Raw genomic sequence first — 17,959 nt, forward strand, 5'->3', positions numbered from 1 at the left:
TAAAGTATGAATTATTTAAGTAAATTATTAAAGTATGAATTATTAAAGTGAATTATTAAAGTATGAATTATAAAAGTGAATTATTAAAGTATGAATTATTAAAGTGAATTATTAAAGTATGAATTATTAAAGTGAATTATTAAAGTTAAAGTAAAGTAAAAATAAAGTAAAGGTAAAGTTTAAGTATAGTAAAAGTATAAAACTATGTACGTATAATACGCGTATAAATATATATAATATTAATTTAAATCGTTATATATATATTTAATAAAATAAAATATAAATATCGTTATTATTCTAGCATCACCTCGATCATCATCCTTCTTTCATAGCATCACGCATCTTAATCTATCTCGTTGCTGTAACATGGAATAGAAAAGAAAAGAAAAGAGTAGTAACAGTGGTATCGCTGCAGTCGTTCTCAAGTAGTAATAGTAATGGGTTGTGTGGTAGTTTGGGTGGTGTTGAATCTTTAAAACAGACACATGAAATGCAGCTGTCGAGTAGTAGGAAATAAGTCACAGGTTTGTAGTTCTTTGGTGGTGAGGTGATCGAAGGATAACAGAAGAAAGAAAAAAAATAGCAACGATAAAAAAAAATAAAAAATGGTTGTTTATATGGCGGTTTGCAGGCTGAATGGTGGTGGTTTTCTTCGGACTGAATTAACAGAAAAACGGTTAACAGTGTAACAGAAAAAGCTGGAATTCACATGTTGTTTTCGTTTTGGTTTTTACAGTCTAAACAGTAAACTATGGTGGTGTTTTGGTGTCAATTGAAGTGGGTTTCAAGACGTTAGTGAAGGTGGTGATTGATTTACTATGGTGGTTGATTAAGGTGGTTATAACACGAAGGAATTTACAGCTCACGATGTTTGTTTACGGTTAGAATGAGTTGGAGGATGGGTGGTTGTAGGTATGAAGGTGAAGATGGTGGTGAAGTTGACGGTTAAAGTGGTGTCGTTGGGGTTAAGATGGTGGTAGTTTGTGGTAATTGTAGTAGTAGTAAGCTTGTTCGACTGTTGTATCTAGCCAAACAACGAATCGATTCAGAGTGATGAGTTGTGGTGTTCAAACTTGGACAGGAAAAAGAAAAAGAAGCAACATTAAGTGGATGCCTTTTGTTCACCATGTAATGCATATATATATATATATATATATATATATATATATATATATATATATATATATATATATATATATATATATATATATATATATATATATATATTATGCAGTTGATAATCAAGTTGTACAACAAATCAAAAAAAAAAAAAGAACAATAAGTTAATAATCAATTTGAAATATGTACATATAGTAATCATACTAACTTTAATAAAGAACACCCGTGATTATAATTCATTTGATTCTACCGATAGTATACACGGGGTGTATATCGTGCTCCGTTGTTAATTTGTGGCGTATAAAAGTACTCCGAAAAATCCCAAATTTTTAGATTAACTATATTTATTTATTTTGGTCATTATGGTATAAAATTCGATCATTAACTATTAAATAAATATTACATTAATTATTCACTCCCAACCCCCAAGTAAAATATAAAAAGTTTTAAAATTTATCAAATAACTTCTAAATGTATTATTAATAAGCCTATAATTTATAAAACTCATTTTCGGATTACCGTTAATTTTAAAATCTTATAAGTTCCTTTTTAACTCGTTTACTATCCATCTAATGACAATTGAGCGCTACATTCGTTTACTATATAACTTCGAAATCACAAAATATATATTCTATATACTTTATTTATATATATAGTTACTTTTTAAATAATAATTATTATATATTATTATTATTATTATTATTATTTTACTAAATTAATTCTAATAATTATGATATATAATATTTAATGTTATTATATACGTATATATATATATATATATATATACATTTAAATATATGCATGTCTATTTACAAGTAATCGTATCGTGAGTCATCGGGAATCGTCAAAGATTAAATGGATTCATAAAATAGTTCAAAAAAAATTTTGAGACTCAATATAACAGACTTTGCTTATCCTGTCTAATTCATATAAAGATTAAGTTTAAATTTGGTCGGAAATCTCCGGGTCGTCACAAAAATAGCTGATGTGATTGGTGATTGAAAGGTATCGGATTAACATAGTAAAATAGTCAACAAACTAAACAAGTAATTGCAGCACTTTAGTAACATGTTTTGGTGGTGATTTCAACAAGTTAGGAATAGGAGAGATAGGTGGTTCTCGTGGGTTTTGATTGGATATGGTGGTGACTACAACATGCTGGCGGTGGTGATGTTTTGAACAAAAAGAAGGTGATCGTGGGTGGCGTTTGGTAGCAGAGGTGGTTCAAAAAGGTGCACATTTATATGGTGGTCGTGTGGGTTAAGTGACGATGGTGGTGAGTTGGTGTTTGATCACAACTCCAATAGAAAATGGATCAAGAAGAAAGTAGAACAAGAAAAATTATATGATATTAATGATCGAAGGTTTCATAATTAGAGGGAATTGAAAGTATGATAATTTGTTATGTTGTTGATGTCAAAGCAGAGGGGTATAAAATACTATTAATTTTTACAAGGAAAAACTATTAAATACGATACAATTTTACACAAGATATTTATTTATTTATAGAATGGATATACTTAAACCTTGCTACAACACTTATAGGCAGTGTACCTAATCGTACAGTAGTGTAGTTTTTAGTAAGTCCGGTTCGTTCCACAGGGAAATCTTTAAACAAAGCTCAACGCTATATTAGTTTACTTTTATAAAAATACAAATATATATATAAGTAATATTATTATTATAAAGGGGGGTTTTTACCGTTTAATGACCGGTTTGTCGATTTTAAGACTTTAGTCGCAGTTAAAACCTAATGTAAAATATAAAATAAATACAAGACTTAAATTAAAGCGTAAAGTAAATAACGATAATGAAATTGCGAATAATAAAAGTGCGATAAAATAAACTTACGATAATTAAAAAGTACGATAATTAAAATTGCGATTAAATAACAATAAATAAAAGTGCGATAATTAGAAGTGCAATTAAATATAAAATAAAGGAAATTAAATATGAAATAAAAGAATTATGCTTATTTAAACTTCCGTAATCATGATGTTTGACGTGTTGATTTTAGTTTTATGCCCATGGGTTAATTGTCCTTTGTCCTGGATTATTTAATATGTCCGTCTGGTTTTTGTCCATAACAGTCCATCAGTCATAAATATAAATTGCAAGTGTCCTTGTCAAATTATTATTATACCCGAAGATAAATATTCCAACTAATTGGGGATTCGAATTGTAACAAGGTTTTAATACTTTGTTTAATGAATACACCAGGTTATCGACTGCGTGTAAACCAAGGTTTTACTACTTTGTTAACAATTACACCAATTACCCTTGAATGTAATTTCACCCCTGTTTTAATTATTCTAGTGGCTATTAATCCATTCCCGTGTCCGGTTAAATGAACGATTATTCGTACATATAAATACCCCGCCCATCGTGTCCGATCGAGTGTATATGGTAATTTATAGGGACGCCCAATTGTAAATCTTTATATTAACATTAACAAACTTTCATTTAGTTAAACAAATATAAAGCCCATTAATAGCCCATAGTCTAATTTCCACAAGTGTCGTTCTTTTGTCCAAACCCCAATTATGGTACAAAGCCCAATTACCCAATTTTAGTAATTAGCCCAACATCATGATTACTTCGTTTTAAATAAGCATAATAATAACTTAGCTACGAGACATTAATATAAAAAGGTTGAACATAACTTACAATGATTAAAAATAGCGTAGCGTTACACGGACAGAATTTCGACTTACACCCTTACAACATTCGCTAACATACCCTTATTATTAGAATTAAAATTAAAATTAAAATATAAATTATATATATATATATATAAGTTTTACGTATGATAAGAGAAGAAAAAGATGATAATTTTGATCAGAATTCGGTTGGCTTTATAGCCAGAGTTGATTTTTGGGGCTCCGCGACTCGCGGCAAAAACCCCTTTAAACTCCGCGAGTCGCGGAGGTTAATTTTACAGCTCAGTCCTTGGAGTTTTCTCTGCCGACGGTTTTTAATATATATATATAATATATATATAATTAATATAATTAATTATATATTATATTATATTTATATACATAGTTAACTTATAATTTTTAGTCCGTTGCGTCGAGCGTTAAGAGTTGACTCTGGTCCCGGTTCCGGTTTTTCGAACGTCCTTGCGTACAATTTTATATTTTGTACTTTGCGTTTTGAATCTTGTACTTTTGTAATTTCGAGACGTTTCTTATCAATAATTGGAACCTTTTTGATTGTCTTTTGTACTTTTGAGCTTTTTGGTCGTTTGCGTCTTCAATTCGTCGAATCTGTCTTTTGTCTTCACCTTTTATTATTTAAACGAATATCACTTGTAAATAGAACAATTGCAACTAAAAGCTTGTCTTTCTTGAGGAATAATGCTATGAAATATATGTTCGTTTTTAGCATTATCAAATATTCCCACACTTGAGCGTTGCTTGTCCTCAAGCAATATTGTCTTGAAATACTAGAATCACTTCTTTATTCTTCACACTTTGTACATCAGTGATTTCTATACGGCGGTATAAACAATGGTAGTAACGATATGGTTTACAGTCCCACATGACTATAAAAATTTAGATCCATTAAGGAAATTGGATCTTTATGAAAACATTTGATCTTTTGAAATCTAGTTTTTACCCTAGATAAGTTTTCCGGAATAACCCTTTACCGGTGTTTGCAAAATATTTTTGTGGGTTTGGTGGGTTTCAGATTTGAAAATTTTAGCTCAAAACTTGCGGTTTTGTGTCACCCACTTGCTAACCTTGTATTTGGAAAGCAACACGTCCAGTTTACTTGTCCCGTATATTACCTTTCGGCAAACTACCGTCCGGTTGTAAAGGAAAGCGTTGAACAAGCAACTGTTAAGGCAATGTCCCGTGACATGCTTTTGATTATGGTCTATAACGTGTCGGACGCAATTACTATCCTTGGTAGGAGCAATAGTAAAGCTCACCCTTATAATTTTTCGGTCTGGCACAAGGTCCTGTCTTTGACCATGCTATGCAACCACCGTTCTTACGGTTGACACCCGATTTAGTTCAGGTGACCTAATGAATTCCAGGTGAATTCCTAGGATTTTACGTTCAATGGTAATGAACGCATTGAAAATAGGGTTTTCAGAAAACAAATCGGTTTGTAATTTTGATCAAAATATTTTCTCGTTTAAGCTCGAGTTTAGATATCATCGAATTCCATGAGTTTGTAATTCTCAATCTTTAAGGTCAATCTCTAGGATTGAGTAATATCAGTCTTAAAAGCTGATTTTTAATCTTTAAGGAGATTATCCTTTCTGGGGATCTGATTCATTAGTCTTATCCAGCTAATTTGCATGGTGCCCCCCCATTGTACGAGATAAATCCTTCTCATGGTTAGGATAAATCTGACCACTTGGCGACCCTGTTTGATGCTGAGGTCCGTGGATTTCCTGCTGATTTTAGAGATGACTTTTCTAGATTTTCGTCAACCTACAGCTGGTCTGGACGACAACTTCATGACCTAAATCAAGAAGCGCGTGTCTTTTTCGGAAGACTTTACTTCCTTTTAATGATGGAATTGATTCATCGTGTAGATCCATCTCTTCTTTTCTTTCATCGGGTAAAACAGTTTAGTTTAGTTCAAAGCAAAAGTATTTTCAGTTATTTGTTACAGATATATGTGACATATGTTTAAAATAACTTGGTAAATTTTCCCACACTTGGCTTTTATTTTCCTTTTTATCGTCCTCTATTCCATTTTAAATGAATTTTAACATTTTAGTTTGTTTCTCAATTTATGTCCTTTCCGAGGTAACAATAATTTCGGTGTTAAAACCTAGTTTTATCGTTCATAAACATGATTTTGAATTCATTTAATTGAAAATTTTGAAAAATTTTACTAGAATTGGGTAGTCAGTATATAAGACTAGGGCTGTTCTTTTTTATCAGAGAGCACTAGATTCTAATACAACTACTGCTTTACTAGTATTTTTAATGGTAACCAAGTGTATAAAGTAAAAAATGTTAAAATCCGAAAGAATTTAACCCCTTCCACACTTAAGATCTTGCAATGCCCTCATCTGCAAGAAATCAGTAACAATTTAAATTATTGAGGGTGATTTGTGTGAAAATGATTAAATTTTTACCAAAGTTTCCAAATATATTGGCGTTTGTTTGCTGAATGATAAATGGTGCACATCATTTGTTCATTCCGTCTTGTTGTTATTTCACATATATTTTGCATCTTGTCGTCAAAATTAGTTGCTTTTGCTGAACTTAATGCCAGTCTTTGAAAATGCGTTGTTTTACCCTGTTGTGTACATAAGATAAACTGCAAACATATATACATATTTTTGAAGTTTGGTATATTACCCCACATTCAAAAATTATTAAAATCTAAGAATAAAAGTTAGATAATTATAAAAATGATTACAATATTAACAAAAGTATTAGACGTATCAATAATTACAAATTACAAAATAAAAAATAAAAATAAAAATAATAAGTAAACTAAGGATGATATTGGTACCAATAGGGGTTCCAGGCATAACCATAAGTGCTATAGAATGCTTCGGCAGGGTCATACGTAGGATATGGTGGCTGCATCTCTATCGACCAAGGAGGGAAGACGGGTTTCGGTGTAGGAATATAGTTTCTACCTATATGTTGGCAATGAGCTATGATCTGGTTCTGATAAACTTGCCAATCTTCAAATGCTCTCTGTCTAGCATTTTCGTATTCCTGAGAAGCTATAAACCTATGCATTTCTTGCATCTCATTCCCCCCTCCTACATTACCTTGTTGCTGGTTTCTCTCCACCTGTGGATGTCTACCATGGTATCGTACTGCGGCTTTATTTCGCCTCTTCAAAACTTTCGCACCATGGTATACATTTAAACCTATAGTATCGCGGGGTTCTGGTTCTTCTACTAATAATCCCCCCCGACTTATATCCACACCGAGATATTCACCAATCAAAGTAATAAAAATACCACCTCCTATTATGCTATGTGGTCGCATCCCCCGAACCATAGCTGATAAATAATAACCCACACAATATGGTATACTTACAGCGCTCTGTGGGTCTCGAATACACATATGGTAAAACAAATCTTGTTCATTTACTTTTTCTTTGTTCTTACCCCTTTGTGTAATCGAATTAGCTAAAAACCTATGTATCACTCTTAATTCGGCTCTATCTATATCCAAATAAGAGTAGTTTCCCCCTTTGAAACGGTGATGGCTTGTCATTTGACTCCACACACCGTGTGTATCAAAATTCTCATCTATCTTTCTACCGTTTAGTATCAATCCTCTACAATCGGCAGACGCTAATTCCTCAGGCGTATATATACGTAAAGCCTGAGCCATGTCCAGTAAAGACATGTGGCGCATCGAACCGCCTAACAAAAATCTAATAAAAGAACGATCGGTTAAACTAGCTACCTGATCATTCAACTCTATACTACATAACAACTCTTCACACCATACTTTATATACAGGTCTACGTATGGTGAATAAACATATCCAGTCATTAAAAGAAGAACTACCATACCTCTGTACAAGTAATTCCCTAATTGGCCCGGCCAATTCTACAGCTTCTAAGGGTCCCCATTCTATGACCCTCGGTACCTCAACAACCTTTGAATGAAGAGTATGCAATCCCCGTTGATATTTTGGATAATCTATCCAAAGTCTGTCAAATCTCAGGTTCGGGTGCAACTCTTCCAAATGCATATCGGAAAAGGTCATGACTGGATGAGGTACATCCTGCTTGTAGTAGTTATCTACCTCCTGTTGTTCCAAATTCTCAGCAGGAGCATTGCGGGCTTGGGATGAAGATTCACCCCTTTCATTCTGCAAAACACATCAAACACAAATTTTGTGCATCCAAATATGCATTAGTGTCAGCAAAATCATCAATCAAAATAATTACAATGACATTATCAATTTATATCAAACTTAAGCTTATTTTCACATTTTTATCAAATCTACACTTTTTCAAATAAGCATATACGAAAATTTTCGCCAAGTTCATAAGCATTCAACTCAAATAACATGTCAAAATAATCATTACTAGCAATTAAACAAGTCTCAAATGGCATTATCTTTCAAAAATCAAGTTCATGAATTTTAGACTTGAAAAAGTCCACTTTAATTCTCAAAATCATGTTTAGGCTCAAAGTTTGGATCATTTAACTACCTAGACATGTTACACTACTCAATTTAGCAACAATTCATGACAAAAATCGGCCATAACCTGTTTATATCAAAAAGCCCCAAATTTGCTCAAGAACACAAACCCTAGATTACTCAAAATTTGAAGTTTAAGGCTTCTAATCATGTTAAATAGCATCAATCTAGGTTATACAAGCATAATACATAAACAATTTAAGTCTAATTACACTAAAAAGCATCAAAATCAAATTGGGGAAAAAATAGCTCAAGAACACCAAAATTCGAATTAAATGGTGTTTAGGTGTAGAAATTTACCGTTTTTCTTGAGTAATTCTTAGATAGCATCCTTCTCAACATGATTTTAGCAAAAAATTTGGTGATTAACGGTTAAAAATTGGGATTTTTGGGGTGTTTTTGGGTGTATTTTCGCAGCTCTTTTCGCAGTGTTTTTGGGTGTTTTTGTGTGGGGGAAGTGAACTGATCGTGCAGCTCTTTTTATTTTTTTCTGATTTTTGGTCCCTCCGCGAGTCGCGGAGGTTTTGCACTTCAAACTCCGCGAGTCGCGGAGTTTGCTCTCTTTTTTTTTTTTTTTTTATAATCATTAACTTATAAAACAATTAAGTATTTAATTTTAAAATTTTGTTTCCCTTGTTATTTAGGACGAGGTCGTTTCGGATCGATGTCCTAGTCCGTCTCTCGACAAAATTTTAAAATTTGTCTTTTTGTAGCGATTGTTTTAAAAGCTAAGATTTTTGAGTTTTTTCAATGTTTTTGGCATACTCTAATTCAATAAGATTAAAAATAATGATAATAAAAGTTCTCGTCCCTCCCTCGGGTAAAGCAATTTCGGTTCAAAGACCTAGTCTTCAACTTACGACGAATTTTAAAAATCATATTCTTAACTTAATGAGATAAAGTAAATTTTTGTTTTTAAATTCACACAACTTAAATATGAAATTCAAAATTAAAAATTAATAATTAAAAATTCACACCAAACTTAAAATTTGAAATGCATAAAATTAAAAATTCATATTTTAAAAATTAAAAATTCACACCAAACTTAATTTAAAAATTTATAAATTCATATCAAACTTATATTATTTTTTTTCAAATATTTACAATTTTAAATATATTGTTTTTATAAAGTTTACAATATTAATTTAAGATTTAAATATTAAGATTAAAAACATGGTAAAAATAAAATTAAAAATCTTTTTGTCTTTTTATCCCACTTTAATCAATCAAATATTATCAAAAATATGCGCCCCTCTTTTCGGTAAAGTAATTTCGGTTCCAAGACCTAATTTAACTCATGACGAATTTTTGAAATATTTTGGGTTGATTGATTAAAGATATTTATACCTTAAGAATAAACGTTAAATTTCGCAGTGATGTAATAAATTTTTGAATGATATCAATAATTTCGGTCGCCAAACCTAATTTTATTCAATACCAATTTAATACTTTTTAGCGAACAAATTAGCGTTTATTATCAAAAGGTTAAAAATAAAAAAAAATAAAAACTGTACAGACATACCTGTGAAATAGATCTTAGTTATATGATCTATTCCATTCATAAGATAGTCGGTTTAATTGGTTTTCCATGGCTCCAAAGGCGTAACCCCGAGCATTCAGTGTCTTTTCTTCTAAACATATGAACGGTCCGTCTCTGCATAAAGTAACAAATTCGGTATTTGAATAGGTTTGATTATTTGAACATTTACCTCCATGTGACCATTTTCCGCATTTGTGACATCGTTCTAGGTGTCGTGCTCTTCTTTTCGCTGCGGATTTTGATTTTCCTTTACCAAATTGTAACTTATTATCTTCGCATCTGGATTCTTTTCTAACTCCGTCCATTCTTTCTCTGATTACTGATACTAATTCGCTCGGTAGTATGTCATTATTACGTTTAGTGATCAAAGCGTGTAGCATTAGACCATGGTTTAGTTCACAGGCAGTCTTCATTTCGTAAAAACCTAAAAAAAATAAAAATTCAGAATGGGGGGAGAAGACTAGTTCTTTAGGGTCTGCTAGGGAAAGACCATACGTGTTCCATTTTCGAGAACTACACGAAAACAGACAATCTAACTCTAACAGAAATATATATTATCCTTTAAAGACTTGATTCTCCCCACACTTAGTTAGCTGTGGTGTCGAAATTGTGATTAACTTCGTTGTCGACTTCCATCGGACCATGTATGTAATGTTTAACTCTGTGACCATTAACTTTAAATTCAATCCCATTTGAATTTATTAATTCTATCGTTCCGTATGGGAAAACTCTTTTGACTATGAATGGTCCAGACCATCTTGATTTCAATTTTCCAGGAAATAGCTTGAATCGTGAATTGAAAAGAAGAACTCTGTCTCCTTCTTTAAATTCTTTTGAACTTCTGATTCTTTTATCATGCCATTTCTTCGTTCTTTCTTTATAGATTAACGAATTTTCGTATGCTTCATGTCTTAATTCTTCTAATTCGTTTAGTTGACTTAATCGTAGACGTCCGGCTTCATGTAAATCAAGATTACATGTCTTCAAAGCCCAAAATGCTTTGTGTTCAATTTCTACTGGAAGATGACATGCTTTTCCATAAACAAGTCTAAAAGGTGTGGTTCCAATTGGAGTTTTGTAGGCTGTTCTAAAAGCCCAGAGTGCATCCTCCAATTTAATGGACCATTCCTTCGAATTTGATCCTACGGTTTTCTCTAGAATACGTTTTAAAGCTCGGTTGGTATTTTTAACTTGTCCACTTGTTTGTGGATGATATGCGGTGGAGATTTTATGAGTTACTCCATATCTTTTAAGAACTTTCTCAAGTTGATTATTACAGAAATGAGTACCCCGATCACTTATTAAAGCTTTCGGTGTTCCAAACCTTGCAAAAAGACGTTTTAAAAAGTTGACTACAACTCGTGCATCGTTAGTTGGGAGAGCTTGTGCTTCCGCCCATTTAGATACATAGTCAATGGCTATTAGTATATATAGATTATTATGAGATTTTGGAAATGGACCCATAAAGTCAATACCCCAAATGTCAAATACTTCACATACTTGGATGACATTTTGTGGCATTTCATCACGTTGACTTATTTTTCCGGCCCTTTGACATGCATCACAGGATTTGCAAAGAAGGTGTGCGTCTTTGTAAATTGTAGGCCAATAGAATCCAGCTTCATAAACTTTTCTTGCTGTTAGTTGAGGCCCATAATGCCCTCCTGTTGGTCCTGTGTGACAATGGTTTAAAATTTTACTAGCTTCATCTCCAAATACACATCGGCGTATTATTCCATCGGGACAACTTTTAAACAGATGTGGATCTTCCCAGAAATAGTGTTTTATATCACTGAAGAATTTCTTTCGTCTTTGGTACGATAATCCTTTTTCAAGGAATCCACAAACTAAGTAGTTTGCATAGTCTGCAAACCATGGGATTTCTTTATAATCTATCTTCAATAGATATTCATCAGGAAAGTTGTCTTGTATGGCTGATTCATTTAGAACTTCTAATTCGGGATTTTCAAGACGAGAAAGATGATCAGCGGCGAGATTTTCTGCTCCTCTTTTATCTCGGATTTCAATATCAAACTCTTGTAAGAGTAAGATCCAACGGATTAATCTTGGTTTAGCATCTTGTTTTGAAAATAGGTATCTAAGAGCAGAATGGTCGGTATAGACCACCGTTTTTGCTAGAACGAGATATGATCGAAATTTGTCAAAAGCAAAGACAATAGCAAGGAGTTCTTTTTCAGTAGTTGTATAGTTCGTTTGTGCTCCTTGTAATGTCTTACTAGCATAATATATAGGTTGAAATCGTTTTTCAATCCTTTGTCCTAAAACGGCTCCCATTGCAAAATCACTTGCATCGCACATTAGTTCAAATGGTAGATTCCAATTTGGTGTTATCATGATTGGTGCATTAGTGAGTTTTTCTTTAAGAATATTAAAAGATTTGATACACTCATCTGAAAAGATGAATGGCGCATCCTTTTCTAGGAGTTTATTCATAGGAGTGGCAATTTTAGAAAAATCTTTTATGAAACGTCGGTAAAAACCGGCATGCCCTAGAAAACTCCTAACTCCTCTAACATTGGTGGGATGTGGAAGTTTAGCAATTACATCTACTTTAGCTCTATCCACTTCAATCCCTTCTTTTGAAATTTTATGTCCAAGAACGATGCCTTCTTTAACCATGAAATGGCATTTCTCCCAATTAAGTACTAGATTTGATTTTTCGCATCTAATTAGCATTCGTTCCAGATTAACTAGACATGATTTAAATGTATCACCGAAGACTGAAAAGTCATCCATGAATACTTCCATGCATTCTTCTATCATGTCGTGAAAAATCGCCATCATACACCTTTGAAAGGTTGCAGGGGCGTTGCAAAGTCCAAATGGCATTCTTTTGTAAGCAAAAGTACCATAAGGGCACGTGAATGTGGTTTTCTCTTGGTCCTCGGGTGCTATTGGAATTTGAAAATATCCGGAAAATCCATCTAGAAAACAATAGTAACTATTTCCGGCTAATCTTTCCAACATTTGATCTATGAAAGGTAAGGGAAAGTGATCTTTTCTGGTGGCGTCATTTAATTTTCTATAATCAATACATACACGCCATCCTGTTACAGTCCTAGTAGGAATAAGCTCATTTTTCTCATTTGTAATGACAGTCATGCCACCCTTCTTAGGTACGCATTGAACTGGGCTTACCCATGGACTATCAGAAATTGGATATATCAAACCTGCATCTAGCAGTTTAATAATCTCTTTCTTAACTACATCTTGCATATTAGGATTTAGTCTTCGTTGGCGTTGCACATACGTTTTATGACCCTCTTCCATAAGGATTTTATGTGTGCAATACGAAGGACTTATTCCTTTAATATCATGAATCTTCCATGCAATGGCTGGTTTATGAGCTTTCAACACAGAAATGAGTTGTGATTTCTCATTTTTAGTAAGAGAAGACGATATTATTACAGGTAATTCAGATTCACCATGTAAATAAGCGTATTCCAAATGGTTTGGAAGTGGCTTTAACTCTAATTTCGGAGGTTCTTCTATCGATGATTTATATCGATATCTGTCTTCTTCTTTTAGCATTTGAATTTCTTCTGTTGTTGGTTCATATCCATTAGCTATAAGTGTAGCTAACATTTCAGCTTCATCAATTGGTTCATTACCTTCTCCTAAAGAACATTCTCCTATTCCTTGTAATTCTGGAAATTCTTCTAATAATTCTGCATGTGCATCTATAGTTTGAATATAATAACATGTATCATCTGCAGATTGTGGTTGTTGCATTGCTCTATCAACTGAAAAGGTAACACTCTCATCCTCTATACTTAGGGTCAGTTTCTTACCGAACACGTCTATCATTGCTTTAGCCGTGTTTAAGAATGGTCTTCCTAATATGAGAGGAACTTGAGAATCTTCTTCCATGTCCAAAACAACAAAATCTACTGGAAATACTAAAGTACCAACTTTAACTAGCATGTTCTCCATTATCCCTCTAGGATATTTTACTGATCGGTCGGCTAGTTGTATACTTATTCTTGTTGGTTTCAATTCTCCAAGGTCTAGTTTAGCGTATAGTGAATACGGCATTAGATTTATACTAGCACCTAAGTCTGCCAATGCTTCTATTGAACTAAGACTACCCAGAAAACATGGAATTGTGAAACTTCCTGGATCAGATAATTTTTCTGGTATCTTATTCAACAGCACTGCTGAACAATTAGCATTCATAGTAACAGCCGAGAGTTCTTCCATTTTCTTTCTATTTGAGATTAGATCTTTCAAGAATTTAGCATATCTAGGCATTCCTGAAATCACATCAATGAAAGGAAGATTTACATTTATCTGTTTAAACATATCCAAGAATTTGGATTGCTCGGCTTCAAGTTTTTCTTTCTTCATTTTACTCGGGTAAGGAAGTGGTGGTTGGTATGATTTAACATAAGGTTTATCCTTAACTGTGTTATCTTCATTAACCTTTTCAACTACCGGTTCTTTTTCCTTATCTTGATCAGGTTGTGGTTCTTGTGGAGTAGGAATAGTTTCATCAGAAGTTACAGGTATTTCAGGTGGTTTAAGTGTTGTACCACTTCTTGTGGTAATGGCTTTAGCTGTTTCATTCCGGGGGTTAGCATTTGTATCACTAGGTAGACTTCCCGGTTTTCTTTCACCTATCAACCTTGCTAGGTTACTCACTTCTTGTTCCAGATTTTGAATAGAAGCTTGTTGATTTCTAAATGCTTGAGCATTTTGTTCATTGGTTTGTTTTTGAGATGTGAAAAACTGTGTTTGAGTTTCAACTAGCTTCGTCATCATATCTTCTAAATTCGGCTTTTTATCATCGGTTTGTTGTGGTGGTTTGTTTTGAAAATTTGGTCTTTGCTGATTATAAGTATTATTGGATACTTGTTGATTGCTAGGACCATGTTGGTTGTTGTATGGAATATTTCGGTTATAATTCTGGTTTTGATTGTAAATCGGTCTTGGCGGTTGATAATTATTCTGATAATTATTTCCAGGCCTTTGGTTTATGTATGAAATATTCTCTTTTTGTTCCATTGTTAATTCAATACTGAGACAATCTTTTGTCAAATGTGGTCCTCCACACTGCTCACAACTAATTCGTATTGAGTGAATATCCTTAGTCATCTTTTCCATTCGTCTCTCCACACCATCTATCTTTGCGGAAATGGAATCTAAGTCATGGCTAGAATCGGCTCTAGCTGCTTTAGATGATCTAATGATATCTTTTTCTTGGTGCCACTCATGTGAGTGGGAAGCAGTGTTATCAATAATTTTGTAAGCATCAGTTTCGGTTTTCTTCATAATAGAACCACCAGCTGCTATATCTATGTCTTTTCTTGTAGTGATGTCGCATCCTTGGTAGAATATTTGTACTATTTGACAGGTGTCTAAACCATGTTGCGGACATCCTCTTAACAACTTTCCATATCTTGTCCACGCCTCATATAGAGTTTCATTTGGTTTCTGTGTGAACGTAACAATTTCTGCTTGAAGTCTTACGGCTTTAGATGCAGGAAAGAATTGTTTAAGAAATTTGTCAATTAAAACATCCCATGTATCGATCGCCCCTTCAGGTAACGATTCCAACCAATCTTTGGCTTCTCCCTTTAAAGTCCAGGGAAATAACATGAGATATATCTGTTCATCCTCCACTTCTCGGATTTTAAATAGTGTGCAGATCCTATTAAAGGTACGTAGATGTTCATTTGGATCTTCCTTCGGCGCACCACTAAATTGGCATTGATTAGTCACCATGTGTAGAATTTGTCCTTTGATTTCATAATCTGGCGCATTAATGTCTGGATGAGTAATTGCGTGACCTTGGCCAGTGCGTTTAGCTCTCATTCGGTCTTCCATACTTAAAGGTTCCAGATTCTCCATAATTGAATTTGTTGAATCGGTATCACTAGATGATTCTGATTTAATAGTTCGTTCCTCAACAATCTCTGTTTGAATGATTGGTGGTTCTGGAGGAAAGTTTAATGGTTCAGGATCTATGAACCGTTCCTGAATATTCTCTGGATTCTCAATTGTGAGGTTGGGTTCAAAAAATGGATTATCGGAAATTTGAACTGAAGTACTTGGTTGACTAGATGACGATTCTAAAGAAAAATCAACGGCGGTTATATTTGTTAAACGATGTCTTGATCGAGTTACAGGTGGTGAACGTACAAAAGGTGATGAACGTCTTGCTCGGTGCATTCACTGAATATCTTATTAGTTTTAAAAAGGAAAGAAAAATTATAATAAGTTATCCAATCAATAGACTTTTCTGATTTTGCCCACGTTTCGAATAGCCAAAAGATGCAGCAGAGGGGCAGGATTCGTTTGGTCTCAATATAATTGAGGACTGTTTGGCTCCAATAACCCGGTCCACGTACAAATCCAACTATTACTACGAACCAGAAAATTTTGATGTCTATCAATTTAACCACTTAAAATAAATTTTCGTAATTTTAAGAAATTTAGATAAGAAGTAGAAAAAATTCTAAGTCCTAAAAACTAGAATAGCGAGAAATAAGAGAGAAAAAGAGTTCGTCGCAAAAGGTCGAAAAAGAAAAAAAATGGTTGAAAAATAAAAGGTGACGGAAAAAAATAAAAGAAACTTATCAAAACTTAAAAATACTTTACTAACCTAACCTTATTACTACAACTAACTTAAAATTATAATCGCAAATTGAAATTACTAATTGGAATGATAATTGATACATAGTAAAAGGTCTAAAAATATTAAAGCTTATAGGAAAAACTAAATCCCAAATGGAAATAACTTAAAAAGAAACTAAAACTTAAAAAGGCGTCGCAAAATTCTAAAGCACCTAAATCTTAGTCTAAAGAAAAAGCACTTAAGGAATTCTACGGCAAAGCCTAAAAATCTAGGAGTAAAAATAACTAAAGCAAAAACTAAGTTTAAAATTAATTATGAGCGAAAAAATACAAATATTACGCTACAGCGATTAAAAAGGGACAAAATATAAAAATATACAAAAAGTTGTAAAAAGTACAATTTTTATAAAAATATTATTTTTATATTATTATTTTATAAAACTATTAATTTTACAATTTAATAAAACTAATTAATACTAAATACATAAATTAAATAAAAAGTAAAAGTAAAAATAAAACTAATAATAATAATAATAATAATTAGGTTTAAATAATAATAATAATTAATAATAAAACGTAATTAATGCTCGATTAGGGCTTCCTGTCCGCGTGTCAGAGAAGCTCCGCGAATCGCGGGATTTAATGCTGCAAACCCCGCGAGTCGCGGGGTTCAGAATTTCAGCTGACAGGTTTGAGTTTTTACGCGTTTTTATTTATTTATTTTTTTTTTTCTGTTTTTTAAATAAATAAAAGGTTTTAAAATAAAACTTATATTTTTATAAACTAAAATAAAAATAAAGAAACTTATAAAACTTAAATATTTAACAAAATCTTAAAAATACTTATATTTTTGTTTTTCTTTTTATATTTTTCGAATATTTAAAACGTATTTTTACAAAACGAATTTTAATAAAAGTAAACTAAATTTTTTTTTTTTTTTTATATTAGCGTTGCGCTTCCGGCTTTTAAGATAGTTCCCCGGCAGCGGCGCCAAAAATACTTGATGTCAAAGCAGAGGGGTATAAAATACTATTAATTTTTACAAGGAAAAACTATTAAATACGATACAATTTTACACAAGATATTTATTTATTTATAGAATGGATATACTTAAACCTTGCTACAACACTTATAGGCAGTGTACCTAATCGTACAGTAGTGTAGTTTTTAGTAAGTCCGGTTCGTTCCACAGGGAAATCTTTAAACAAAGCTCAACGCTATATTAGTTTACTTTTATAAAAATACAAATATATATATAAGTAATATTATTATTATAAAGGGGGGTTTTTACCGTTTAATGACCGGTTTGTCGATTTTAAGACTTTAGTCGCAGTTAAAACCTAATGTAAAATATAAAATAAATACAAGACTTAAATTAAAGCGTAAAGTAAATAACGATAATGAAATTGCGAATAATAAAAGTGCGATAAAATAAACTTACGATAATTAAAAAGTACGATAATTAAAATTGCGATTAAATAACAATAAATAAAAGTGCGATAATTAGAAGTGCAATTAAATATAAAATAAATGAAATTAAATATGAAATAAA

At 32.4% G+C, this 17,959-nt stretch overlaps 1 pseudogene; it reads left to right on the forward strand.

The window, feature by feature from the left end:
* Positions 1–886: 886 nt before the first annotated feature.
* The window catches only part of LOC139900188 (glycerol kinase-like), a 37,596-nt pseudogene continuing 20,523 nt past the window's right edge, over positions 887–17,959 (forward strand).

The sequence above is a fragment of the Rutidosis leptorrhynchoides genome, chromosome 3 (genome assembly GCF_046630445.1).
Source record: "Rutidosis leptorrhynchoides isolate AG116_Rl617_1_P2 chromosome 3, CSIRO_AGI_Rlap_v1, whole genome shotgun sequence".
NCBI classification, from domain to species: domain Eukaryota; kingdom Viridiplantae; phylum Streptophyta; class Magnoliopsida; order Asterales; family Asteraceae; genus Rutidosis; species Rutidosis leptorrhynchoides.